General features: G+C 51.0%; 1 long non-coding RNA gene across 6 annotated transcripts; it reads left to right on the top strand.

Moving 5' to 3' along the window:
* The first annotated feature begins 829 nt into the window (after window positions 1–829).
* Window positions 830–27,789, top strand: LOC134518764 (uncharacterized). 6 transcript variants are annotated; one of them, XR_010072051.1, is made up of 9 exons: window positions 830–1,601; window positions 2,228–2,305; window positions 3,715–3,933; window positions 7,189–7,280; window positions 9,854–10,119; window positions 10,463–10,726; window positions 18,454–18,542; window positions 19,869–20,542; window positions 21,199–27,789. It is a non-coding gene; the product is annotated as an uncharacterized LOC134518764 (long non-coding RNA). The 6 variants fall into 6 exon arrangements; XR_010072052.1 differs by having other exon boundaries at window positions 2,231–2,305; window positions 19,869–27,789; XR_010072050.1 differs by having other exon boundaries at window positions 7,189–7,256; window positions 19,869–27,789.
* The last annotated feature ends 146 nt before the right edge of the window (window positions 27,790–27,935 follow it).

The raw sequence follows: 27,935 nt of genomic DNA, 5'->3' as shown, positions 1-27,935 counted from the left end.
CAGGTTTTGTTCAAGAAAAGGCTGGAGGAAGAGGTCACACTGAAATACAGCATCCCAGTCTGTGCTTGTTTGGCTCTACTCTGTTGACCAGGTCTGGTCATGTGGTCTTCAACCTGAATGGACTGGAAAAGCTTCCTTTTTTGTTTCTGTCTTACAAAAATGTGGCTAAACCAAGGAATTCCTCAGTGGAAAATCTGCACATGCAAAATGCCCCGCTCTTGAGAAGGCATTTTGTCAAAATCCCTGTTTGGCTGAAGCGCAGGTTTTGTCCCCTACAAGGCCACTGCAGTACTTGGTTGGATTCATAGCTTGTGCTTCCCGTCCCACTGGATCCCTCTCGGGGTTCCCGTGCAGGATGCTGTCCACCACGATGCACCCGTCTGTGCTTTTGGGACAGCAGTGGAGCCACATGGCAGCTGTGTGCCTGCACGTTTATGTGGGAAAGAGCCTGGCAAAGGACTCCAGTCGCAGAGGGATATGGGGATACCATGCTACAACTTCCCAGGTCCTACCTTGCAGCCTGCCAGACTCCAAAACCTGAATTTTAGGGCTGATGGGTGTTTTTTTGTCCTTGGTGGCTGAAACAGCATGTGGTTGCCGTCTATCTCTGGCATAACATGTGCCCCCTTTATGGGCTGAGCTGTGATCCGTGTTTGCTTGGTGCTCTGGAGAGGATTTCCTGTAGCACATGAAATTCTCTCACATTACTTACACGCTGGAGCAGTGCACTGAGATGCTTAGGAAGCCCCCAACACAGGGTGTTTTGGCTCATGGTGTCTCTGGCTTGCTTCTGACCCAGGAAGTGTTAATGTCTCCTGAAGAAAAAACGTCTTAGAAGTACAACTGCACACAATGCAGGCTGGGACAAGGAGAAGCAAACATCTGCTCTTATCTTAGAGGGCATGCCTGCCAATGAGAAGGCTTGATAATGAATCATGTTTGTTCTTTCTTGAGCTGTAACTCCTGGAAATAAGAAACCTAGCCAAATTTTTGCCAGAAGGTGCTGCCTCTGAGGGGACTGTCCCTTAAGAGAGAGTCCTCGGGATGTCTGCAGATACACCTGTCATTGGAGGGGTCAGATCGTTTCCAGCAGGCTGGATGTACCTGAGCATCCTTTGGCTTGTAACATGGGTTCCCTGTAGACTCTCAATGAAACACAAGTCCTGCTGTGATTTTTTTCTCAGTTTTTGCCTGCCAGAAGCGGGCATGTTCATCACACAGGCAAGTACAGAGCAGGTTGGATTTAATACAAGCACACAGGCTGTGCTGCCTGTGACCATCCCTGGGTTTCCTACAGAGGCTTTGTAGAGCTGTTTTGGCAAGCCAGAGACTAAGAGACAAGAGGAAGAGAGTGGGGGCGGCCAAAGCAATGAGAGATGGCTCTGATTTACAATTGCTCTCCTCCTTCAACACCCACTCTGCACAGGTCCCCAGGAGGGCAGTGAAAATTTGCTTCCTGCCTCTTCTGCTGCTGGTGCGTGGAGGAATACTGGAGGGGACACAGCGAGCCGTGCTGAGGGGAAGCCAGGCAGAGCTCAGCTGCTTCCTGGTGGCCATCAGCAGGATAAGGGAGCCATGGTGACTCAGATGATACCATGCAGGTAAGCTGGTGCTGGTGGGTAGCCACAACTCATTGCTCTGTGAGAAATCCCGGACCCAGGCTGAGCTGTCGTCTTAGTACATTGCCACGGGACTGAGAAGGGAGAGGGCTGTGCCCACCACATCCAGTCCATGGGAATAGAGGGACATATGCCGTAAGATCAGGGACGACGTCTGCAAGGACAGGGCACAAACCCGAGCCAGCTTGGAGAAAGGTGAGGATTTGTGATGGCTGGACATCCTGGGATGCAGGTTTCTGGGGGTGAGCTGTGTCTACATCCTGGCTGGAGGCATTTCCTGGACATGCTGGTGCCCTGGCCCTGCTGGAATGCATCTCCTTGTTTTTTTGGGGCTGGGAGTGTGCTGCCAACAGAGTTTCTTCCAGGGATCCTAGCTAAGTACATAAAGTAAATCTGGTCAGATCCACATCAAAATTAAGCAGCTTATTGTGTTTGTCATGCCTTAACCCTGTATATCTTGAGCACTTTTCATGATCTCTCTTGCATTTGACTCTCAAAGCACAACTGCCACACAGTCCATGTGTTGGCCAAATGCTTTATCGGTCTGTGTAGGTGAAGCCTTGTGGGCTTGTACAGGATTGTTATTGCATACCTGTGGTTGATGTCAGCAGGTTGAGGCTGGGACAGTGCCATCAGAAGCCGTGTTTCCTTGAGAAAGCAACGGTCTGACTGTGAGCGTTGTTTGGGTGAGTCTGTACATGCAGCATCCAGAAGGTTGCCATTACATATATGTGTGGTCAGGCCTCACTGAGTGACGGAAATCCTCCTGGGGAGGGAAGAATGCCCTCATGAAATCTTTTACTATCTTTAGTTCATCTCTTTTGAGAAAGATACCAGGAGGGAAAGGCCCCAGAAGGTGACACTGCAGTGCCCAGCAGCAGGGGAACCAGGGCTTTTCTCTTTAACAGAAGCCAGCATAAGAAATTCCCTCTGCTTCTAGCATGAAGGCATGGCTCATCTGTGCACTGGGCACTGATGAGGTGGGGCACTGAAGGACCTTAGGAAACTAAGCTTTGTCCATGATACTTCTGCTGCTGCTGCCCCATGGGGTGCCATGTGTGGGACTTACCTGCGACCAGTTGTTTGGGTGGGCTTCCAGAGAGGGTCACTCAAGCAGGGATGAAGGGTTGGGAGTCAAATTGAAGTCTCTTCAGGGACTCTCATTTCAACCCATCAGGTCTCTCAGCATCGCCACTGGTGTCCCTTTCCCATAACGTCAGTGAGATTTGGGCAAGCAGAGCAGGTTGGGCCATTGCCTGCTTGTCCACTCTTCATGAGATGTTGTCACTCAACCTCCTTTTCGTTTCGAGCAGCCGAAAGGCAGGAGCACAGGAGGCAAATCGCGGCTCTTGCTGCAAGCACTTCACGACGTGCCCTGCACATCCAAACACAATGCGATTTCGCATCTGAGTACCAAAAGCTAAACAGCAGGTGAGACTGGGTTAACGGCCTGGGCATGGCAGTTTCTAAAGCAACGCCTGGGGAGCTCTAAACACAAACACCATTAGCAATAGCAGGATCCGTGCACTTAACTCCCTGCCCTGCTCTAAAAGCACTGGCCCCCAGCAGCAAGCATCCTCCACTTTTATCTACTTGGTCCAGCTCAGTGCTTAGCCGCCGTGCCCAGCTCGAGGAGTTGGACCGCCTGCTGTCACGCGGGCATTTAGTTTAAATCTCATCCATGCCCTTTTCCATTTTGCCAGTTTTGGAGAATATTCACCATTGAAGCCCGCCCTTTCACACATCACAAAGGTCCGAATTCACTCATGCGCCACTCAGTGCCACAAATTTACTGCCCTTGTCAGTAACAGGGAGGTGCTGCTGTGCTGCTGCTAAAGCCATCGACATGTGGCCTTCAGTGGCTGTAAGCTAAGAGAAACACCATCCCTCTGAATAGTGGGCACTGCAGGGGGGAAGGATGCAGGGCAGGGGTAAATGTGGGCCTGACCTGAGATAAAATATTGGAGGGCAAGTGTGCTCCTGCTTCCAGAGACCTGGGGAGGCTGCAGAAAGATGCTGAGCAGAAATTGTAACGGGACAGCACAGGTGGTGGAGAGAGCCCAAGAAACATCCATTATTTATATACCGTCTGCAGTGAGCTCACGGAGAGTTGGGATTGGCCAGGAACTGGGTCAGGATGAAGCAGGATGAAGCAAACAAAACCTGAAGTCCTTGAGTGAGGCTCCCCACCGAGCCCATGCTGATGCTCTCACACTCTTCCCTGCCACGGCACCCTCCAGCCAGGTTCTCAGCAGCCACAGCTCTGTGCCAGGGCCAGCGTCTGCGAGCTGGATATGCCTGCAACCCCAACTTGGTGAGTAGATCTGGGAAGAGTGATATTTCTTGCACAGTAACACGCTCTGGGCAATTATCAGTTTAATGACCCACATAAACGTTTTCATCTTATCCAGTTTGGGGTACCAGAATGGGTTGTTGCATTGATTGGGTCATGCCAGCGTATTTAGCAAATGCAGAGGCAGAGACACAGCTGATGGAGGGGAGAGGTGTTCCCTCACCACCATCCAAAGGGAAGGCAACGTTGATGCGCCCACCATGGCACATCCCACCATGGGTGGGAGATGCAATGGATCAGGAGAGCCACTGCTGCTTGCTGGTATTCACCCTCTTGGTCTCCCTGCATGCCGAGCTTGGAAGGTGGATTCACGTGTTTGGCAAAGTCTGGTGCTCCAACGTGTAGAGAGAAGGGATTTAATTTTGCACGATGAATTGGTGTGTAAGCCCACAGAGAAAGACTGTGGGCTTGGCGTGGCAGTGGCAAGCTGTCCAACAAGGCAACTGATGTGTCCTGATGAGTGTTTAATCAGGCTGCATTTTCTCAGGGAAAGCAATGATCTTTAACCACACGGGCTGAAGGGTACACTCAGAAAGTCTGAGGTCCATCAGAATTCTTCTCCTGGGTCTTAGCAAGGGCCAGGTGTCCCTGGGGTTCACCTGTAGGCTTCATCTGTGCATGTGACATGGTCCAGTCACTTAAACCCTGCATGACAAGCTACACTTGCAGAAACAACAGCCACATCTGCACTTGTAAAAGTATGAGATTGGTGGATGCATGCTTGCTAGGCACCATGAGCTGCCTGGAATGTCTGCAGCTAGCAGCTCAAGGTTTGGGCTACAGAGTAACCCAGGTTTTAAGGTAATTAAGTGACATAATCTTCAATGTTATTTCAACCTGCAGTAAAATTATTTATTGGTTTCAGCACGTATGAGTCCTTCAGTCCCTGGACAGCCAATTTCTCCATGGAGATCACAAGGTTCCCTAACCCTCTTTTTCTACATAGATGCCTAAATTGGGCCATTTCAAAATCCTGCTTTGAAATATACTGAGAATACTACAAATATTACGTTACAATGGGAAGAACCTATGAAACTCAAGCGTGGCAGAAAACTGAGGCAGAGCAGACAGTATTGGGGAAGTGCAGGCACTGCTGCAAACCACTACAGGTTTGCACACATGCAGGATTTCTTGGTTTCCTCCAAGGCTGCTGATATCAGCCATGAAATAGGGAAAATATTGCACTGGATCGACCTAAGTTCCCATCGGGAACTGGCAATCTGTTTTTTCTTAAGGGGGAAAAAAAATGAGCACTCACACACACCGCTACAACAATGTGAAGTATTTTCCTTTTCAAGAGCCCTTCCTCGCTATCCAATGCGTTTCTTTAAAAAATGGTGCAGAAGTCAAGCAGGGCTGTCCATCATCCAGAAAGCAAGCAGCACTCAACCGCGACGCTCAAGGATTCCTAGAAGCCAGTGTTGCACGGGGAGAGCTAAAACAGGGGACTCTGCAGCAAGCGTGTAGCTGATCCTCCCATCCGGGGAAGCAGGGCTTGGAAACAACACTGGGGGTTTACAATCTGGCAGTGCATGCCTTCCACTTGGAGCAAGAAACGTCAAGGAGAATTAGTGAGATGACCAGAGCCTTAGCCTGCAATGGGAAGCAACTGCTGTTCCTAAGCAGGCTGTGACTGCTCAGCCTTGCTAATCAGATTTCAGAAGATGCTCAGCTGGCTCATGCTGTAGGGTGCTCATCGCATGTTTTCCTAACAATGCTGTACTGTGGGGGTCTGTATTTCAGTGAGGAAGGAGAAGGCCCCCCTGGGGGGATCCTGATAGAATGCCCAGAGATCTGGTTTTGTCGGTGATGAGGAGAAAAGGCCATTTGGAAAGCTGTGTATCTCGGGCATGGCTCAAATACCTGCTCTGTAGGTCATTTAAAGCAAGCAATCCAGGTCCAGATGCTCCTCTGAGCACCAGCTGTGAGTACCAAGGTTACCAAAACTCAGCCTTACCCCAACAGATCTGCTGACCCGATAACCTGACCAGCTTCCCAGGCAACTGGAACCTGCCCTGACACCAGAGCCACGGTGGCTTGGCCACCCTGGGGTTCGGCATGTCAGTGCCAGGAGAAAAGCAACCGCATCCAGCCCCGGTTTGCCAGCTTCATCGCTGCTTGGCCGGTCCATTTTTTTTCACCCCCCGCCCCCCTCCCAGCAAAGCACACTTTTGAGCTGAGGCACTAGAGATCATGGAGCAATATTTAAGTCAAGGGAAACAGGGATCCTTTGCACTGGATCAAGGGTTTAATTAGTAAAGGATTGTGTGATTTTGCGCGATTTGCTCGATACCAATTCCTGTGAAGAATAAAAGTTTACTTCCATTTCCCAGTGCTCTATTAAAGCAGCTTCCGTTAGCGCTGCCTGTGCTCTCAACTGTGCTGTATATGGCATTTCTATTTTTAGAAACCAGGGTTGCCATGACAACCCAGTGTATTTTTTGTTAAATATAGCAGCTGTTGCAGGGAACTCTTGTCCTTCTGGATGTAAAGACTGTGTTTTTGCCCTCTGACAGAGCTCAGGGTATTAAATGCAGATGAGAAAGGATGATTAAATAAGTGGAAGCCCAGAAGAAATCATGGATCTGTAATTACAGAGGGGTTTTGAACGAAGCCATGTGTATCTGCTGCTTCAAGAAGCAGCCTTTCTGCTTTAGAAACGGTGTGGGGACAGGGATGTGGAGCTTTGCACTGGGGGCTGTGTTATCCGTGAGACCACCATTCCCGCCCTCTCACCAGCTGGGATGCTCGCTTGCTGGCTGCCCAGTCTGCCTGCCTTCTCCTCGTTCTGGTCTCTGCCCCTTCTAGGAAACACCCTGGTCCTAGCTGTGGTCTCCAGGACTCGTTCCATCTGGGAGGAGACACGGGGGTGCCAAATAGGTCTTGCCATCAGAAAATCCCTGTGGGAAGAAAGGAGCCTGTTTTGGGAAAAGCAAGTTTTACCTCCTACCCACACTTAAGGAGCTTGAAGAAGAGGGTTGTGTCTCAGGGTTAGGGTCTGGATCCGCATCTCCTGTTGGGTGATGGAGACCTCTCTGGAAGAAGTGCCAGTGCACGGGTGCAGGTCCCATCTCTGGGACTGGCCCAGGGATGCAGCATGAGAGCGCTACAGAACCGTACTGCGCCCCAAAGCAATAACGTGCCCAAGCTTCGGTGTTCGATGGGAAATAAACTGATTCTGTTTCTTTTTTTTTTTATTATTTGTTTGTCTGTTAGCTCCAGAGGGAAGCAGCAGTGAAGGATTTCAGTCTCTTTACAACTACTTGAAAGGACATTGCAGAGAGGTTGGTGCTGGTCTCTTCTCACAGGTAACTAGCAATAGAACAAGAGGGAATGGCTTCAAGCTGCAGCAGGGTAGGTTTAGGCTGGACATTAGGAAAAAATTCTTCACTGAAAGAGTGGTCAGCCACTGGAATAGGCTGCCCAGGGAGGTGGTGGAGTCACCAACCCTGAATGTGTTTAAGACTCGTTTAGATGTGGTGTTAGGGGATATGGTGTAGGGGAGAAATTGTAGAGTGGGGTTGATGGTTGGACTCGATGATCCCAAGGGTCTTTTCCAACCTGAATGATTCTATGATTATATTTCGCTTTGGCTTTGTCACTTCTTTACTGGACCCCTGTATGGTGCAAACACATAGGGCTGTTTTCCTTCTCCTGGGCGGAGGGAGAAGAAGAGGGAGTTCTCATTCTGCCGGGTTCGTTTTGTGGTTGGCGCTTTGCCTTCCGCTTTCGGTGGAAGCGTCCAAATTTGGTGAGTTCCAAGGGGCACTTGCGAGTCTCTGTCAGCACAGCCTCTGCTTTGCATTTCCATTTCAGTTTGCGTTGCGACCAGGCGGCTGCAGCAATAGCTCTGCGCACAGGGTAGGGAGCTCTACCACTTGGGCCAAGGGCAATATGTCAGCTGGGAGATGGAGATCTTTTTTTAATTAACTGGTCTTGCCTTGTTAAATGAAAAAGGAAACCCAGTGAACAGCAGATACACAGCGAGGCTTAGGGTCTTTGAAAGTTTCTTTAAAAAGCCGATGCAATAACAAACAAATAAAGAACCAGAGTTAAAACAGCTTGATTTTAAAATATCTGTGGAGGTCACTGTGACCAAGACTTTGAACAAGAATAACATGTCTTTGGGATTCTTATCTGTTCCCTGAGCTATCATGAGCAGCATCTATTGCTGGGGATGTTATTGCTTTTCTGAATTTAATAGCATAAACGTTGCTTATGCTAGCAGAACGCTGCAGGGGAAGGGATCTCCTCTCACACACTGCAGAGCTGCCTCTGTGGGCGCTGGGGGCTTGGGTTCGTCCTGCTGCCTGCTCCCTGCACCCTCCAGGCGCTTCAACCCGCTTGTGGTCCAGCTCTTTAACCAGCTGTGCAAGGGGATTTTGAGGGGTGGGGGATTTTGAAGAGTCAGGGATTTAGGAGGCAGTAGGACAGAGCCAGATGCCGGCTATGCCACCAACTGCCAGCTAGAGTCCATCCTGGTCCCTCTGGGGAGCTGGAGTTTGTCTCCACGTGTGCTAGAGTATCTTCCTCTAGCTGAGGTCATAAATATAGGGGTCACCCCTGAGGAAGTGCTGCCTGTAACGAAGGAAGAAAAAGCTGCCACATCAAATTTGAAGACTTACTTGCATCCTTCAGGGAATATGTTGATAGACATTTCTGGCCCAGAAAACGTTTCTTGCAGCTGGGCAGGAGTTCTGCGGCAACCATTTTAGATGCTGCTTTAGTTTTAATCCAGCACGAGCTGAAGGGAGAACTGTGGAGTGGGCACAGTTACGAACAGAGGTGATTGCACATGGACCCAAAATGGAGCCTCTGTGTCTTCAGGCTCCTCCAGCTGTGATTCTCGCCTTGCAGCCTGTCTGCCTTAGCAGCCATGGCTGGCAGGAACTCATGCCTTTGATGTCCTCTCTCCCTGCTCTGGCTCTGCTTAGTTCCATCCCTGAATGTGCACATCTTTAAAGGTGGTGTCAAGAAGCTCCCAGTAAGACCAGGCAGCTTTGGTGAAGCCCAGTCCCAAGTGGTTGGACCTAAAGGACTTCAAGCAAAATTCATGTCCGTCAGGGTGCCCTTTGGACTGACCTTACTGACAGCCAGGCCAAAGACCAGCTGAGGACAAAGCTGCTTTGTGGCTGGTCACCATGCTTTCCCCAAGGTCAGTGCCCCAGGACCCATTTCCCCATTGCATCGTTACAGGCTCCGTGTAGGGTGTGCCCTTGGATTGTGACTCGTCCCTGGTCTAGTGTGGATGATGCCTCTCATTCCTCATGTGAAGCACCGGTGCTCTGAGGTAGAAGAGCTGCTGCCAGGGTGGAGGACAAGCCCAGGGTTGTGGAAAGAGTGGGCACGTGTGGTACAGGGGAGAAGTAACGCCAGTGCCATACAACAGTGTGAGCAGCCTGGGCAAGGCTGCCAGCAAGCGATGCAGGATGTTTTGTCCCTGGAGCCACTTCCCTGGCATGACACTTCCTGCAGGGTTTGATATCGTGCTGTGTCCTAGCAGGAGTTGCCCAGGAAGGGTCAGGCAGTCCCTGCCAACAGCCGGTGTCCTGCCTCAGATGTACCCCCTGCCAGGCAGGGCTGGGATGATGGGGTGCAGGTCACAGGCTCCATCCTTTCTCCACAGTGGGTGCACATGCCCAGCTGGTCCTGCCCATAGAGCACCAGTCATCTGACTGGCTCCGCTCTGCAGAAAAACCTTCTACTGGTGCTAGAGGCAGAGTTTCTCCAGTAATATACATTTATTAAAACTTCTGACTCTGCTTATATGTCCACTTCCCTGTGTATTCAGGGATCGTCTCAGTGTTTATGCTCCCTGCTTTCCTTCCATTGATTTATGGGTTTATTGTAATCTCTCCATTGTGTTGCTTCCCCCCTGCAGGCAGCATGGGGCAGGCAGCAGTCCTGGGTGTTTTTTCCTTCCACCCTGTGTGTTGACTGGTCCATCCTTCAGCCATTTGCAGCAATTTCTGTGAGGAAGGACCATGACGGTGGCACACTTCAGCTGCAGACCACTGCCCATGGTATCAAATATCGGTGAAGCTGTGTTTTCCCCAGTGAGGATGCTCTTGAAGGCAGTGAAGTTTCCCCAGGAGTGATGGGGGCTGCTGCGAAGGATGGAATGCTTTTCACCTGTTCAGGAGATAGGTAGGTCTCTCAGCTGTGCCTCTCAAATAAGAGCGCACCACTCCTTTCTTGGGCCTAGAGACTTGTTTGCAGCCTCTTATCAAAGCTGCACAAATGTTTGGTTTCTCAACAGCCTTTTGAGAGAGAAAGAAGGTATTTATTGCATCTCTCCTTGGTTTCTTATCCTTGGACTGTGGGGTTTGTGGCCTATGTGGACAACATGCCTGAAGCTCTGGTGGGAGGGTGCAGCTGCCAGGAACATGTCTGTGAGTCCCTGACAGGGGAGAGGGGCGAGTGTCTGGCTCAACAGCAATCTGGAAACCCCTTCTTGAGGGCTGTTTTTCTCATCTGCTCTTTCCTACAGCTTTGTGCAATGCTTCTCCTGCAGCTTCTGCCTGTCTCCCAGTGGAGATGCCTTCACACCTTCGTCCCATGGCAGCTGCAGCTCCATCCAGTCCCGAAGCACTGCACTGTAGCCAGCAATGGAGGCTGCAGCCAGCCATAAAGCTCATCCCTGTGGTTGAAAAGGGGAGTTTTGAGCACCCAGTGTACCAAAGATGCATGAGCACCTGCTTGTGCTGGGCGAGAAGGAAGGAATGCTGGGAGTCGCCTTCCCACAAGCACAGAGGTAAGCGGAGACATCTGGAGGCATCTCAAAACCTCTAGAAACATGGCCCTAAGTCCCCTGTCATCAGGCTGGTACCTAATTGGGAAGGACCTTTTGAGCATGCAGGGAGGCTAATATTCATGCATAGCTTTCCCTGCTGGTTGCTGAGACCCCACTGGGCTGGATGGCCATTGTGTACCAGCTCCGTGAGTCTTATTGTCACTATCCCACTGCCTTGGCTCTCTTCTACAGAATAAGGTGTATCACAGAATCACAAGGGGTTGGAAGAGACCTCTGGAGATCATCTAGTCCAACGCCCTGCCAGAGCAGGGTCACCCAGAGCAGGTGGCACAGGAACGCATCCAGGCGGGTTTGGAATGTCTCCAGAGACGGAGACTCCACCACCTCTCTGGGCAGCCTGTGCCAGGGCTCTGCTACCCTCAAAGGAAAGAAGTTCCTCCTCATGTTGAGATGGGACTTCCTATGTTCAAGTCTGTGCCCGTTACCCATATCTCTTCCTGAACAAGAGCCACTGTAAGGACAGAGCTGTACTGGAAGCATGTGCATTGGGTGTTTTCCGCATCAGGTTTTTTCCTGGGGAACTTATGAATATCAGAGGAATTTTTGTTTGTTTTTCCCTGGAAGCACACAGTTCTGCTCTCCCCTTTCTGAGCACAGCACTATATCAGTACTCAGTGTATTCGTGAGGCCAACCTCAGCAGCCTCTCCAGCAGTAGCATAGTTTTGTTCTATTTGGGGAAATTCTCTGACAAAGGAGTGTCAATGGTAGTGTTGATTTAAGGGGGAGTCCATAGCTTCTGCATGAGTGAGAGTTTCTGGGCACTGAGAAACCAGAGAGCAAGTCTGCAGGATTAGAGCACAGAAAGGAGAAAATGGCTTAGTCTCCACTTCAAGGTCTAAGGTGGCTGCTGAGTGATGAGTTGTTTGAAAATCCCAGGCCCAGCAAATGCTAAGCCTGTTGCCAAAAACATGGCCTCAGCAGAGGATGCAGAGGAGAGCATCTTCTCTACAGCAAGACGATGGGCTTAGGAAGAGCCTTGCAGGCTACCTGACAGGCTTACCTCCTGACTTACTGCTGGTGAGCAAGAGCATCTTCACTTGTTTCTGGCGTGTATTGTGTCTGCGGCCTGTAACAGCCTCAGGTGAGCTCAGGTTAAACTCCTCACTTTGAACCACAGGAATTCCAGTTAGTCCTTAGTAAAGGCAAGAATCTTTCAAAGGAAGAGATTCAAAGAAGTAAGCCTCAGCCTGGGAGCGAGACCAGGAACCTCCTGGCTGCTTTAGGACCTCTGTTTGTCACTGGCTTCATTCCCCTTCCCAATTTGTGAGAAGGCCCGTGGAGAAGACCTCCCCGAAGAGCAGGACGAGGAGTGAGTTATGATCAGATTTGCCCACAAACTATAAAGCAGCCAAGGATTCCACCCTCCCCACAGGAACGTGAGCTGTTTGAGTAGCACTCGCGTCTGAAACAAAGTTGTGGCAGGAGGTTAGGAAGCAGCAGGCTGAGTTTGGTGTAGGTTTGTAACCCTGTTTGCTTTTAACCTAGCTTAAAACCCAAGCATCCACGGAGTACTCAGTTGTGCTGGTGCCTCTAGAATATTTAGATTTATTTATTTATTTATGTATAGTTTTAGCCTCGCCAGACCCTTAGTTCAGTCACTTCTAGGAAGAAATTTGGGAAAACTGTGTTTTGCCCTGTTTCTGTGATCTCCCCATGCCTCAGCCCTTCCCATGCAGGCTGGGCTACACCCCTGGCAGCCGTCCGGTCTCTGCTGCTCCTGCAAGAAATAGGAGGCCAAAACAGATGAGATGAAGGTGAGGATCCTCCGGTAAGCCTATGGCTGTGTCTAGGACTGCGTGGAAATAGCTTCTGGAGCTTCATTCACTTTGATATATTCTTGGATGTGCAGTGTGTGGATTTTTTACCTTCTTGAATTTCGCCCGGAGCCTTGCGTTTGTCCAAACAGGAAAGCCTTCCCTGAAATCCAGACATGACCACACAAGACAGCCAACGTTTGTCTCGCTTGTGGTACAGGTCTCCTCAGGAAAAGAGCCCGGCCACCTCAGAAAGTGCAGGGGACACTGGGGAGACAGATGCCAAAACCTCTTCTCCTCCAATTCAGCAATTCTTAAAGGCAGCTGCATCTCTGGAGGAGAAGCAGGAACAGCTGGAGCAAAAGAAGGGCCAAATGAGATGATGCCGTTAGGATTATTTCATCTCCCTGTTGAACGGGAGCCCAGAGCAGTCCCTTTGTCAGTGAAATCCTCCTGTGTGGGGCTGTTACACCACTGCAGGGCAGGGGCCACAAATACATGGAAGTCCTGGAGAGTTTCACACTCTGGCTGGGACAAGATGTCCCAGAGAAATGGCCATGGGGGGATTTTTCAGCTCCTGAGCTATCTGTCATGGGACACGCTGGAAGAAGCAGTGTCGAGGGGCTATAAAACTAGGGTGTATTTGACACACCCCCCCACCCCCCCCCCCCCCACCCCCCCCCCCCAAAAAAAATCAGTAAAGGGTAGATGGTACGCCAGGATAGCTTGTTTAGAAGGTTAGCTAAACAGTGTCTTACGTGAATAACACCATTTCCCTTCCCTGCAAAAAAAGCTTTCCACGTCCAAACCAAAACCTGCTGTTTTGTTGTTTTTTTTGTTGGTTTGGTTTTTGTTGTTTTTCCCAAATGAAAGCCGCAATGCATGTCTGCCTCTTTAAGGAGGGGGATGTGCTGATTTTGGCTGGCGTAGTTTTCTTCATAGTAGCTAGTATGGGGCTATGTTTTGGATTTGTACTGGAAACGGTGTTGATAATGCAGGGATGTTTTAGTTATTGCTGAGCTTACACTGAGTCAAGGCCTTTTCTGCTCCTCACCCCACCCCACCAGTGAGTGGGCTGGGCGTGCACGAGAAGTTGGGAGGGGACAAGGCTGGGACAGCTGACCAAAGGGATGTCCCATGCCATATGATGTCATGCTCAGCATATAAGGCTGAGGGAATAAGAAGGGAGGGGAGGACGTTTGGAGTGATGGCATTTGTCTTCCCAAGTAACCCTTATGTGTGGTGGAGCCCTGGTTTCCTTGGGGATGGCTGAACACTTCTCTTCCCCATCCCACCATGGCAGGAGTGACCAGCTGCGTGGTGCTTAGTTGCCAGCTGGGGTTAAACCACAACATGGTTTTGGCATAGATGTGATAACAGAGTGTGTCTCACCCTCTCCCCCTCTTTTCTAGAGGGCTCATTCTCACTAGATGCTACCTCTAGTGCTCTTTGCATCTTTGTTGGGCCTATCTGCAGTACGCAAGTGCCTGTAAAGGGCTTGGAAGACGAAAGCATTAGAGGTAATTATTAATGTTAGTGAGAACAGCTACGGAGGGGGACCCAACTTAGGTTGCATTATAAGGACACTCTGAAACCACCCACCTCTGCAAAGTAACCTCTTGCTCTGCTTCATCTTCATCCTCCTGTGTGCCAATTACTCGACTCATCCCATTTCATGTTTTCCTTTCTTCTCCCTGGAATTTGGATGAAGTGCCCCTTTCTGTGGTCATCATATGCCTCCTCTGTGCCTTCCTCCTACCTTGTCATGTGTAAAGAAAAAGCTGGGGTGGGGGGGAATAATTCTTTTAATCCCTTGTGAGCCCTCTAATGCCACTCATTTTCCTCTGATGCAAAAGCCACACGAGTGCATTGCTCAGCTCTGATGGCTGGAAACAGTTGTTAAATGTTCTCGGTTGGGTGCACGCAGCAAGGAAAAAGACCTTCGTCTCTTCTCTCCTAAGGTCTGGGAAGCTTCCCAGCTTCCCTGACACAAAAGCCTCCCCTTTACAGGTTTCAGCATCTGGTGCTGTTGACCCCACTGATCACAGGAGGGTCAGACAGAGGGGTCCTGCCAAGGATGCTCCTTCTCCCTGCCATGCAGAGGGTGCCTTGCAGTGCTTCCCATGTCATCTTGCCAGAGTCCTTGCAGCAGACTCTGGCTGTCAGTCCCTGTAGAGCAATCTTACTTCACTTTTTGGAGGTGGTATGTCCTACCAGATGGTTACTGGCCTGCAGTGCTGACCTGCTAAGGGACACTTGTCCTTAGCACCCTCAGCATGACCCACAGGTGGCAGAAAGCCTCTACAAAAGCCAGGAGCCGTGTGAGAAGCCCATCTCTGCTTAAACAGCAGGATGGACCTTGGCCAGGACAGATGCTGAGTGTGGTTCCTCTGCTGGCTGATGCCAAGCTGCCTTCAGGAAGTTCACCTTGACTATCAAAAGTCAGATCTCACAGGTATGCTGTGTTTTTTCAGGTGGGCAATCCCTAGTGCATCCCATGTTCAAACACCACTTCACAAAACAGTCATTTCTGCTGTCCTTTGAAGCCAGGGATGCTTCTCTGCTGCAGCCTTCCTGCGTGTGCACGGGGGTGGCTGTTTAAAAGTTTCTCCCACCATCGTCCCTACATGCCCTGTCCATGGGGGAGTTGGGGAGTGCTCAGCAAACACACTGACTTCCAGCATGCAGCAAGCCCTGCACTCAGATGGTCTGCAGCCAAGAAACCTCATCCCTCATCTAGGGATTGAAACTAATGCATGATCCGTTTCGTTTCTGGCAGCAGAGGGGAAAAAGAGAGCCTCCAAAATCTGTAAATCAGCCATCTCTCAAATTGTGTGGGATTAAGGAAAAGGCACAGAATAGAAATAATTTCCACTGGGGAAAGCATATCATTTCATTTGGCCAGGAAAATAATGCATTGTCTTCATGTGTGTCTTCCAGAGACTTAAAAAGAATTGTATGAGGGCTCAGAAGATGCAACTATGAGCTTGGTTTCTTTGGGGGCAAAGCAGGTGGAAGAAACTTTCCACCTCCCCCATGTCCTGGAGGTCCCCTTCGTATGTAGTTGTGTTGGTAACTCCTTGTTCCCCCTCACCATAGACCCCCAAAATGAACATACAGAATGAAACACTGGAATAGGCCAGATACCAAAATCCAGCAAGGAAGAGTTTTAAAACCAGATCCCACCCAATGTGGGATGCTATACAGGGGACCAGAATGTCTTAATCCAGCTTTGCTACCAAAAAATATTCCCATGCCCCAAACTTGGTGTCAGCCAGCAATTGGTGGTGTTTGACAGTGAGTCCACAGTGACAACCCTGGTGAGGGGCAGAAGCTGAATGCAGTGCTCCATGTGCCAAGGGCTGGCTTTGCTGTCAACCCCTTGTGTTCTGGACGCCCTGGGGAGGCCGACACTGGCTGGAGGTCATGCTGTGCCCCAGCTCCAGCTGTCTGGTGGGATCTCCATCCAGCATGGCAGCTGGGACCTCTGTGTGGTGTGGTCAGGGGGACCTCTATCCAGCACGGTTGGTGGGACCTCTGTGCTGCATGGTTGTGGGGCACACATAAAGCCCAGACCCACCTCCCCGTACCCCCGTGCTGGAATAAAGGACGATGAGAACAGCAAGGTGAGGCAAGACTCCCCAAGAGCCTTTGATGTGCTCACATTAGCTGGTAGGCCCAGGTTGTGCCATATTGCTGCAGATTCTGATCTCGCCCTGCTAATTTAAGACAGAAACTAGAACTTGTTATCCTCCTCCCCCGCCAAAATATGAAGCAAAAATCAACAGCAGGCCCTCTTCTATCAGCTGTGATCTCATCAGCATCCATGAGGAAGGGGGACACCAGTGGGGCTGGGTGGTAGATGAGATGGATGGGTGCCACTTTGCAGCCTGTGCGTACCGAGGCAGCTAATAAAAGCAGCAGGCCTTGGCAGCGTTGGCTGTATTTTAAAGAGACCATCTGCTCCCACCATCCAGCAGACCAGCCACTCTGGCAGAGCGTGGCCAGCCATAAAATGGGAGCTGGCAGGGACTGCCCCAACGGAACCGCATCTGCCAGGCAGCCCCCCAAAAACCGCTGCGCAGTGAGGGCACTGCCCTGAAGATATCCTTTATTTATTCACCAGAGCCACTTGATGTGAATTTCTTTGGTGCCTTCACTCAATTGTCACATGGAAATCGGGTCTATTAAGCAGCTTTGGGCTGCAGACATTATGGCACTAACCATTACTGCGAACTTTCATCTAATTGTTATTATGATACCTCCCGCTTCTGCCGTAAACAAGATTGGAGGCTTTTTCTGGGTCTCTTGTTGGAGCAGGGAGGGTGTGAATGGCTGCTCCTCTCCTTGCCTAGGACACCCTCCTGGAACAGCAATAGCTCGGGGTGATGATGGGTGGCTGCAGCTTCCTCATGGGTGGTGGCAGGAGCAGAGACTGTGAGCAGCTGAGCAAGGAGAGATGCTGCTTCTTGAGCTGGGGGGCTTTGCAGATGGATGCTGCAAAGTCTTGGCCAGCGGTGTGGCTCGTTCGTCCCAGAGGATGGCTCAGCAGCAAAAGGGGTCTGAGCCCCTCTCCCCACCAGCCTGCATGCACAGATAAGCGGTCCTGACGCTCCCCCAGGATGTTTCTCACCATGTTTTGCATTGAAATAGGGAATGGATTGGTTTGACTTTTTTGAGTTGTCTCAAAACTTGATGGCAAATTTCTGTGAGTTCTGGAATGAGTGGTAGTGAGCGTCCTGCCTCTCTGGGGACCCTCTGTCCATGTTGCTCATGGGGAGGGGGCTCTCCATGTGCTTGTGCTAGCTCCCAGACACCCCAAATCCCCCAAGTCAAGCCCTGCTGCCTGGGTACTGCCATGGACCACGGTGGAGGTTCTCTGCCTGCTCCAGGCCATCTGTAGTCAGTCATGCCACTGCTTCTGCTTGAGGTTTTTCCCCTTCTAACTCCATTCAGATCCCTTCCAACTCCACTCACTTCCCTTCCATCTCCATTCATATCCCTTCCTCACTTTTTCTTCCCATAGGTGGTGCAGAAAACAGCCCACCCTTCAAAGAGCAGCAGTAATTCACCGGCACCACATGGCAGGTGTCGTCCCAGCTGCAAGCAGGGGCCGGCCAGCTCCAGTCTGGAGATCTTTGGCCAAAGAGCAAGATGTGCATCTCCAGCATGGGCCCTGCAGTGCCCTGATGCTCCCCTGCACCCTGGAAATGACACGCCCACGCGTGCCCTCTCTCACCCGCTGTCGCCTGCATCTTCTTGGTGTGCAACAACTCTGTCCCTGATGGCACACCTGGTCCACCACTGTTAGCCCTGATGATTTTTTACTGTAAGATGCTGAAACTCTGTCACCTTGTTTGAAGAGCTGGGGACGGGGCTGGGGGGGAGGGAGGAGGAGAGTGAAAGTCTAGCCATCCAGTGGATGCTGCAATGAGATAGTGCTAACTTGAGCTGTCATTGTTCATTTAAACTAATTAAATTACCAAACCCAAGGAATCTGGAAAGGGTCTTGAGGACTCCTGCCCTCCCTCCTCCCAAGCACGTGTGCAGAGGGGCAGGTAGCCCTGCAACTGTCAGCCACAGGCTTTCTTGCAGCCTCTTCTGGAGCTGCTGATGGCGTCTCATGTCAGGAGCAGAAGATGCAAGGCCAGTCTAATCCGCTCTGGCAGTTCCCTTGTCTCTAAGCATCATTTCCCCCCTCTTCTAGAAAACAAGCATGTTTAGCATTACATGGTTTCGGCATCTGAGTTGCCTGATGGCTTTAAAAGGGAGTAAACATTCATCCTGCTGACACGGCAATAAAACCGGTGCATCTGGAAGAGAGGAGTCAGCAGCAGATGTGCCCCTGCAAACTGCTTGCCGTGATGAATGCTCTTCCCAGATACTGCTAATCCCTTTTCTCTTGCTCCTAGGCCTCCTTAATTGTGCTCCCTGTGATTAAATAACTCTTTGAAGACATCACTAGAAGTTATTTCTTCCACGTGGGAATGCCGCTTGTCAGGTTCGTAGCCTTTGGCTCTAGGCATAGGGAGCTCGTTTGGCAAGGGAGATGGGGAGAGCAGTGTCTGGGGTGCTCTGGTGTCCCCAAAGTGCTCAGGGAGAAGCCTCCACCAGAAGGTCAGGGCCACCCAGCTGCCCAGGAGAGACGGTGGGCTTGGTGGGGATGCGACCAGATGCTCCATGTGAACCCAGGGATGATGAATTTCCAGGCAGCTGCTGCTTCCCTGGGGGTGCTTCCTCTCCCAGCTATCCAGGAAGGACAAAGTGCATGGGTTTGTGGAGGAGAGTGGTGCTATGGCTGGGGCGATGTGTTAAATCAGGCCATTCTTTTTTGGGCAGAGGGGAAGTGGGTGCTGGTTTCCAGCCTCGGCAGGCTTCCTCATGGAGGTGGTACCCAAAGCCTGTTTTTTTGAAGGATGCTGAAGCCTCAGTCTGCAGGAGGGACACAAAAGCCCAACAGGGCTGCAAGAGTGTCCAAGAGACTTTGCCAGAATGCAGGTCAGGAGGGAACGTATGCTACAGGTGCCTACACCAAGGAGAAATACCAGACGCAGGTGTTTTCTGCAGGATGGGACCTAACGTGGCAGGGAGCCAGCAGCGGTGGTGCTCCATCCTCTGCATGCCATGCTCACAAATGCTCCTGGGGCAGGCCCATGACCTGTGCCAGCCCACCCTAAGCCCACCCAACTGCCCACCCTGAAGCTTGCACCCGGCTTCCCTGGGGCGGAGGAGGCAGGTCCCTGTAGATAGAGGCAAGTGATTGCCTGAATATTCATGTATCGGCAGGCAAGCTACAGCAGGCCCTTGTTACAAACTGCTACCCAAACTGCTTACATCTATAAATGAGGGAAATAAATAAACAGATGCTTGTTAATTGACTTAATTACCCACCAGCAAACAGGAGACCGGGAGCACATCAATAAAAAATGTTTTAAAAAGCAACTCATAGTCATTCTTTTCCATATGCAAACCACGCCGGTCTCTTCTATCTACAATAGACTCCCCAAAGACAAGAAGTGGATTTTCATTACACGGGAAGGAGGGATCAAAGTCTGCAAATTAGGGCTGTGGCCCAACGTGAGGCCCAAATTTATGCCCTCTTCCCAAATCCTAAGCTCTTTGAAACCCAGGCTGGGCCAGGATTTAACATATAGCCATGCCAGGAGTTACTGCAAACAACCCTCCTTGAGCAAGAGAAACCCAGCAGCTGAGGTAATCCTTCTTTTTTTCCAGTGAGGAGCAGGCATGAAGGAGAAGGAGGCAGGGCTGAGGAACTCTTAAAGATTTTTTTATTGATTTTTTTTTTCTTTTTTTTTTTTTTTTTCAGAAGATGCTTGAGGGAAGGGAAACAGAATTGTTGTCCCCTTCACTGCCATGTGGCTGTGTCCAACCTGAGAGCGCAGGATAACTCTGATGTGCCCCTGATGGGGTTGATGCTTGATGAGAATACCCACAGCCGAGCTCTGAACCAGCAGACTGGAATGGATAAATAAGAACTACTGCCGAAGCTTGTGGCCAGACCCCTGGATCTTCTGTCCCGGAGTTGGCGCAGAGGGTCCTGTGCAGACCCTGGTGCAACACTGCTGAACCTGGGAGCGGGGACCTGCCCCACACCCCTGAATGGAGAGCTCTGTCCCCATCCTCCAGCTTTCTGCATGCCCCTTCCTGGCAGCCCTTAACCTCTCATGGGGAATTTCTAACGGAGTCCACCTGAATGAAACCCAGACCACAATGTGGTCTGTTGACCAGAGCTGCGAAAGCTGTCCGCGAAGGCTGTCCTCTCCCGTGACCTCGATCACGACACCAGAAAAAACTCCAGCCCTGCAGAAATCGACACACCAAGCTCCAAAGTCTGCAAAAACTTGAGTTTTAAACTATTTTTTTTTCCACTTTCTAGAACCGATTCCCCCTGTATGGGTGCTGCCAGCTCAGCAACGCACAAAGGAATCGCTGCTGCAAACTGCCTTGTGCACACACCCTGAGGCCCGCCAGCCAAGACAGGTACCTGCCCTTTCCCAGCCTCCTTTCCCAGCGTGTTTGCTCTGTTCCTGGTCTGGCAGGGAGGCTGTGTGGAAAAACCAGTGTGGGTTCCCTCGGGACTGCTTGCAATCAGCCTCCAGTGCCGTTACCTGTGTATCACGCAGCCCCATAATTTAACGAGTGCCCCCAGGGCAGGCAGGTTATGAAAGAAGCCCCATTAGCGTGCCCCTTGCTGCCTCCCTGACGTCAATGTGACGCAGTGCGACCAGGGGAGAACACAGACCAAGGTACAAAATGCTGGGGAGTGCAGGGCTTTTGGGTGCAACCGGAACAATAAAAGAATGAAGGGGTGGAGCAAGTGGCAATAAGAGATGAACGGAGATTGTCTTATCACCCAGAGCTGGCAGCTGGAGTCGATTTCCCCTCCTGAGTGCAGACTCTGCAGGTGTGGATGATGTTCTCCCATTGCTCGGCTCCTGCAGATCCTGCCCTCGCCATGGGCACCAGGGTGGCAGCAGCAGAGAGGGGGCTGGGCAGAGGACAGCGGGCAGGTGCCATGCCAGATCTTGAGCTTGCCTCACTCAGATGTCATGGCATGTGGATTTTAAACCATGTCGTGTGTTTAAAATGGAACAATGTCATGCCAGGATGCCCAGGAGCTTTAATTTTACACCTAGGTTTTGAACAGGCTTTAACAATATTGGTTGGAGAATAACTTCAGTAAAGAGCAAGAGCATCTGCATCCATGGGAAGCTGCTCATGCGGCTGCATCTGTCCTGTGAACTCAGGGAAAGAAACTTGATCCGCACAATCTCTGCGACAGCAACCGAGTAGCAGGTACACTAGAGATTGCTCTGCTTGAACTGTAGCGTGGCAGACTGCACCATGCATTTCGTGCTGCGGAAAATTGCATGTTCGCCCAAAACTCTGCTATATTTGCTGGGCCACCTCCATCAGTTTTGTCGGAAAGAAAGGAGTGAGCAAGAGCACTTCTGCTCCTCTGCTTGCAGGGCAGACCCTGCAGCGGGGACCCATGCAGGCTGAAAGAGCAGAAGGCTCTTTCAAAATGCACATGAACCCAAGTCTTACTTCTGAATCTTTAAAGTCTTAGTTCTGTACTTTTTAACACAGTCTCCTGGGGTTCTTTTTTTGTTTGTTTGTTTTGTTTTGTTTTTTTTTTTCTTGGAGCTCACAGCAATTGCTGAATGCAGGTGACACTGGGGACATGGGCTAGAAGCAATCCTTTCACTGTCCTGACCAACCTGACTTTGGCTGGACATTGCCAGCGCTCAGCTGGGTGACTCTTGGGAAGCCCCCAGGGTCACAGACATGAGCTGGAGGTTGTGACCAGACACCCAGTGAGCACCAGGTGGTGGAGATGGAGAGAATGGGAGCCAGTAAGGGGAGAGGGAGAGGCAGCCTCGCAAAGCACGGTGGCAGTGTAAGGCAGCTGGAATGTTCTTGTTGCTTGTGTTTGGGAATATCAGGTCCATGTGTCTGGAGCGAGTCAGACACAGTGATGGCATCTCGCCCTTTTGCTCCGTCTATCCCTCAGTGTCCCACTGAACCAGGTGTTGTTGGACACAAGCAATGTTCCCTCTAAACATGAGGGCACATTGCAGCCCCACTCCTGACACTGCTCTGCAGCATCAAGGGAAGGATGCAGTTTCAAAACACAGGACTTCGAGCCTTGAGCCCATGGAAGATAAGCAGCAGCTCCATAAGCTCTCCACACCCTGCCAGGTATGAGGCCACCCTGCCATCTGGCACTGCTCCTGGTTCAGTGCCTGGGAAATAGATAAGAGGCTCAACATGGGAGCAGGACCATTGCACATTCCTCCTTTCTGGAAGCGCTGAAGGAACCCATCAAAGAATGGTGGGAGAGGAATGGAGCACACCGAGGTGGTCATGGTGGGACCAGGCTTGCAGTGCTTGGCTGGTCTGTCCCACCCTGTTGGGAGGGAGAGCATTTGAGGCTCTCCAAAGGAGCGGGGTGCCAGGCAGTCTCCCTGGCAGCTTGCAGGCTGCCCTGCCAGCCTTGCACGACCAGTTTCCAAGCCTACCGTGTCTTTCAGCAAGACGTGCAGTTTCACCACCTGCTCATTCAGGCCTCTGGCTGCCACGTTACCTATTTGTCGACGCACTTGTTTGGCTTTCTGAAATGTGCCCGTCCAGCTCTTTTGGCATCCAACATGCTGCTGCCTGCCTCGTGCACTCTCCTGATTTAGGTTCCTCCTTGGAAGGCATCCACATCACCAGCTATTTTTGGAACAGAGGCATCTATTGTCTTGTGCCGTTCCCCACTGGGTTCAACTCACAGCTCCCCAGGGTCCCCTTCTCCCAGTATCCTTTCCCGTCCCTTAGTGTGACTTCTGCATGCCCCAGAGCATCTCCACTATGTAGCGCTGATAGAGCCCCATGAGGCAGGGCAGAGCCCTTCCCACCATTTTGTGGATGCCCTGAGCCTGCAACTGCCCCGTGAGCTGTCAAGGGGGTCCAGGAGCAGGGTGGAGCGGAGGTGTGTGGGGTTTCCACCTCCAGTGGTGGGTTTCTGCAGTCTGGCATGATCCTGCCATGAGGCCCTGCCAAGAAGACAGCAAGCCAATCTGCACCATGGGATGTCTAGTGGAGGATCAGGTCCCCTGTCTCTCCAGGCTGAAGTCAGGTATGGACCTGAGTGGCAAGGTCTCCAAACAGGATGGGTGGGAGCTGGATTTTGGGGTGAGCCCCTGAATTAGGCAATATATATAGAGAGATTGTGGGCAGGCTTGATGCTCTTGTAGATTGTGTGTTGGACACACAGTCCTTGTGCTGTCCTTCTCCCTTGCCACAACCTTCACAGCTGGGCTGAATTTTGCAGCCATGGTGCCCATAGCAAGAAAGCTGAGCTGCTGCTTCCCCAGCTCAGGACATCTGATACACCTTTAACCAAAAGTTACACCTCTCTGATTTCCTCTGCGATGTTGTGTTCCCTTTGCTGCCAATTTTTTTGTGCCTCTTCCAGAAAGCTAGTCAACAATTTCCAACTGTGTCAGTTTGGAGAAGATAGAAGGGGGGTGGGGTGGGAAGGAGAGATGGGACGGAGCTATTTTAGTCTAAGTCCATCTGTGTTGATAATTCTCCCTCCAGCACCAATCATTACCGGAGCAGGATTTGCGGGGTGGCCTGACCAAGAAAATACCTTGCATGCTTTGCAACCACTGCGGTCTCTGCATGCCCGTGCATCTCTGCTTGCATCGTGGTGGGTCAGCTCGTGCTTCAGCAGAGCCACCAGTGGAGCTGCAAATGCAGACACCGCTCCACAGAAAGGGGAACAAGCAGCACCAGCAGCTCCTTCCCACCGCACATTCCTCTCCCTGCAGTCAGCTCCACATCTCAGGAACAGCGATTTCGGCAGTGATGGCCGCTCAGCATGTTAGAAAAGTTTCATGCAATCTGTTTACTTTTGGACATATGCTGTGTTCATGCTGCCTGGAGTCTTGCCGCCTCTAACAACTTTGGGTGTAATTTTCTCCATTTTGGTGCCTGGGGCACTGGTCGACACCTGTGGAAATAGGCCTCCAAGGGGGTGCAAAATGCCTTTGCTCCTCTGCTGTAACTCCTTTACTGCCGCTACAAAAAATGGCACATGTTGCCCCTGAGGCATGGGTCCTACAAGGGAAATCAGAGGAGGGAGACAGGAGGAGACAGGACCACGCTGCACTCCATCACCGTGAGAAGCTTGAGGGAGCCTGAGGTAGCTGTATCGGTGTGCGTCTGCATGCATGCGTGTGTGTGGAGATCTATACTGGTAGATATGTATGTTTTAAACTGAAAGAGGGTAGATTTAGATTAGATATTAGGAAGAAATTTTTCACTATGAGGTTGGTGAGGCACTGGAACAGGTTGCCCAGAGAAGCTGTGGCTGCCCCATCCCTGGAGGGGTTCAAGGCCAGGCTGGATGGGGCTTTGAGCAACCTGCTCTGGTGGGAGGTGTCCCTGCCCAGGGCAGGGGGCTGGAACTAGATGATCTTTAAGGTCCCTTCTAACTCAAACCATTCTGTGATTCTATATATACGTCTCTCAGAGACTGAATAGTGCTGCCAAGGATGAAATCTCTAACCTCAGTCTTGGGGATGCCGAGCATGCCAGCTTTGCTGTGCCTGGAAGTCACCCGGGTGGATGGGAAGTGTGCATTTAATGCATAGCATCTCTTCCTGCAGAAGAAGAGCTCAGCATCCTGGTTTACTTTTCCCATTTTCCTCACTTTCTGAGTGCTGTTCCAGAATAATGCTCCGAGGGGAGTGCTCGAAGCCCCCAGCTGTGTGCCATGGTATCCTGCTGTACGCACCCAGCTCACCAGCTTTGCTGCAACCCAGTTTGCACCAAAAGAAACAATTAGAAAAAAAATAATAATTAAAAAAGAGCCCTGTTTTGGATCGAGGATAATCAGGTTTTTTTTTCAGCATGAGTGAAGCCGGTGGAACAGTGCCCTTCCAGCACCGTTTCTGATCTCAGGTGAGGAGTTTGGGCCGTGATGTACTCTGTGAGGCAGGTAAAGCTGCCTCCCACAGCGCTGGCTTTTCAATGTAGATATTAGAGTATATTTGCAATGTAAATTAATAAGTGCCATCTGCTTACCTCTGATGTTATGAGAATGTTGTCTTGTGACTGGCTACAAACAAGACAACATTGAAGAGGTAACACCTGCTGGTACATATTACCGCAATTTATTTTCAAACATTAGAAGATTATTTTGGATGGGAGAAATAGGTATAATCTCCTCTTACTATGTATTAAGTGCTAATGAGAGGCACGTGTGCGGATTGCCAGATGACATCTTCGAGGAATAAGCAGTAAGGATGGAGTAACCTGCATCCACACGCAAAGGGACCTCAAGAAGGAGTCCCTACTCCTGCAGCTTGTCTGTGGCTTGGCCCCTGACCGACGGAGACTTAAGGGGATGTTTAGCTGGTGAAAAGTTGCTGCTTGTCAAATGTAATGCTCGCTGCAGGAATATATTGATTTCAGGCAAAAGGGCTCTAGAGGTAAAAAAGAGAAACATTTGTCAAAACGCCCCATTTTAGCCGTTGGGGATGGAAGGGTCTGAATTTTCATTTCAAAATCACAGCCTACTTTTGAAATGGAAATTATCCTAATGCTGAGGATGAACTCTTTCCAGTTTTAGCAAAATAAAATATTTCATTTGACCCCAGATACACTTTTCCCCGGTTTTCCCAGAATAGGAATAAAATCTAAAGAAATGGATAGTACATAAAAAACTGGGATCCTTGCAGGCTACCAGCTCTCGTTTCCACTCAGATGTTCCCGAGCTGACACCCAGCCTCCAGCCATACCTCTTTATTTTTCTCATCCCCTTATTTTCCTGTGGATTGGCAGCACCGCAGGGCAGGGACTCACAAGCCTGGGCTTTAATATCTGACAGCACGCGGGTTATGAATTCCAGTGTGGCTATATAGGTATTTATGTAGGTAATTGTTATGTTGGTGACTAGCTTTTATTTTATGCTGCCTGAAGCATCTGGCGGTGAAGGGGCGGGAGCGTGGTGCCACTGTGTCCACTCGGCAAAAGCTCTGTTGTTAGAGGGATGGCAACTGGACCTGTCTTACTAGGGAGTAGGCAATGCCGATTTTCCTGATTTTTCTGCAGCCTGCATTGAGCTGAGTGTGCAGGATGGGGGCTTCCCCCAGCCCAGAGCAAGGATGCTTTGGGGGTAGACCTCTTGCCCAAACCTGTGGAGATGGAGGAGCTCCTGATGAGCTTGAGCAGGGGAAAGGAGAAGCCAGGTGGGATTTTACAGAGGAGAAAGCTTTTCTAGCAAAGGGGCAAGGTGAGAAAAGGAGGAACTGGCTGCAGAAGGGCCGGGGACTCTGCTGGGCAGGTCTCGGGCTGCCAGAGCAAACCGGAGATGCGAAACGGAAATATTCATGATGCTAGCCAAAGAAAGGAATGAATGGGTTTGGCGATACTCCACAGAGCTGGGGGGCACATCAGCTCCTGCCAGGAGGCCAAGGCAGGGATAAGTGCCTTGTCCTAAGGAGTAAGAGTTATGATCTCTATGTAAGAGGTTCATTATGACCCTGATGAGAAGGGGTTTGGAGCCTGGAGCAGTCTCCAGGCCCATCCTTGGCGAGGACAGGGGAGCCTGAGCAAGCACAAGCAACCTCAGAAATATTTCTCCTGGGACAAGTTATTTTTGAGAGGCTCATTATCAACATTGTGAGGCAAACCTGGCAGCTCCCTTTCCTCTGCTGCCGACCTGCAGGGAGCAGTTTTAACACGGTGCACCCAGGGGTGCAATGCACGGCCAGGCCCTTCTTACCCTGGGTGCAGGGTGGACCACAGCTGTCCCTCGCTCGGTAGCGGGACAAAACCAGCGGACTGAGGTACCAGCAGTGCAGGTAAGTTGTGTGGAAGCATTTTCCTGCATTGCGTGTAACTGAACCGCTGGAGTCCCAGCTGTGTGGGGGTGGCGGCTCAGAAGCATTAACTGGAGCAGACCTCTCATGGAAGACAATTGCACGAGTCATTTAAGCTAGAGGAGTAAAGAATTGCTTTCTGTTACTGGAGGGCCAGATTTTAATGCTTATTCTTCGTTTTAAGAAAGATTTTTACAATGAAAAGGCACCGATGGAATTTTTACCCCATCTGACTGACTTCTGTGTCATTTTAAGCACAGGGGCAATGGTAGGCTGGCATGGGGATACCCTTCAGTGTGGGTAGGTACTGTTGCTTTCACCAAGATTTTGGGTCAAAGCAGGGAAGGCTGGGGTCTGGAGCATCACCAGGGTGCTCACGGTTGCCATCTTGGCTGTGTTTGAAGCACCTTTGTCTCCTGGACGTCTTTCACTGCTGCCGCGTCCCACCCATGGCCCGTGCTGGAGAAGGTGGGGAATGTCAGGGCCAAATTCGTTAGATAAAGCTTTTCCCACATTTTTCCACTGTGCTTCTTCCTCAGTTTGAAACTCCCAGTCCTTTAAATTATCCTGGTGATGTTCAGCTGCCTCTTTGCCCCTTGGCCTCTTTCCATCCCTCCCAATTCCCTCCCCAAAATCTGGGGTGATGCATTCAAGCCTTAATGAAATGTGTGACTCAGGCCCACTGGCTGTTACGCGTGGCACCTGGCCCAGTGCAGAAATGCCACTGCGGGTGTTTGCACTGGAAATCGGGGACCTAGGAGGGAGAGGGGTGTCGGTGTCAGCCGCGGGGCACTGCTGCCTCGTCACTGGCACAGCCCCGCGACATGGGACATTTTGAAATTGCTGCTGATGTGGGGGATGCTGAGGGGCAGGGAGGGATGCTGGAGGCAGGGGGATGCTGGGGGGCAGGGAGGTCAGCATGGCGCATGGTGGTGGTGGTGATGGAGCAGCGGGTTGTCGGTGCTCCTCGTCCTCGGGGCTGGGCAGCTGCCAGA

This window comes from Chroicocephalus ridibundus, chromosome 7 (assembly GCF_963924245.1).
Source record: "Chroicocephalus ridibundus chromosome 7, bChrRid1.1, whole genome shotgun sequence".
Lineage (NCBI taxonomy): Eukaryota > Metazoa > Chordata > Aves > Charadriiformes > Laridae > Chroicocephalus > Chroicocephalus ridibundus.
Note: the sequence above shows the minus strand (reverse complement) of the source record. Positions and strands in the feature narration are given on the sequence as shown.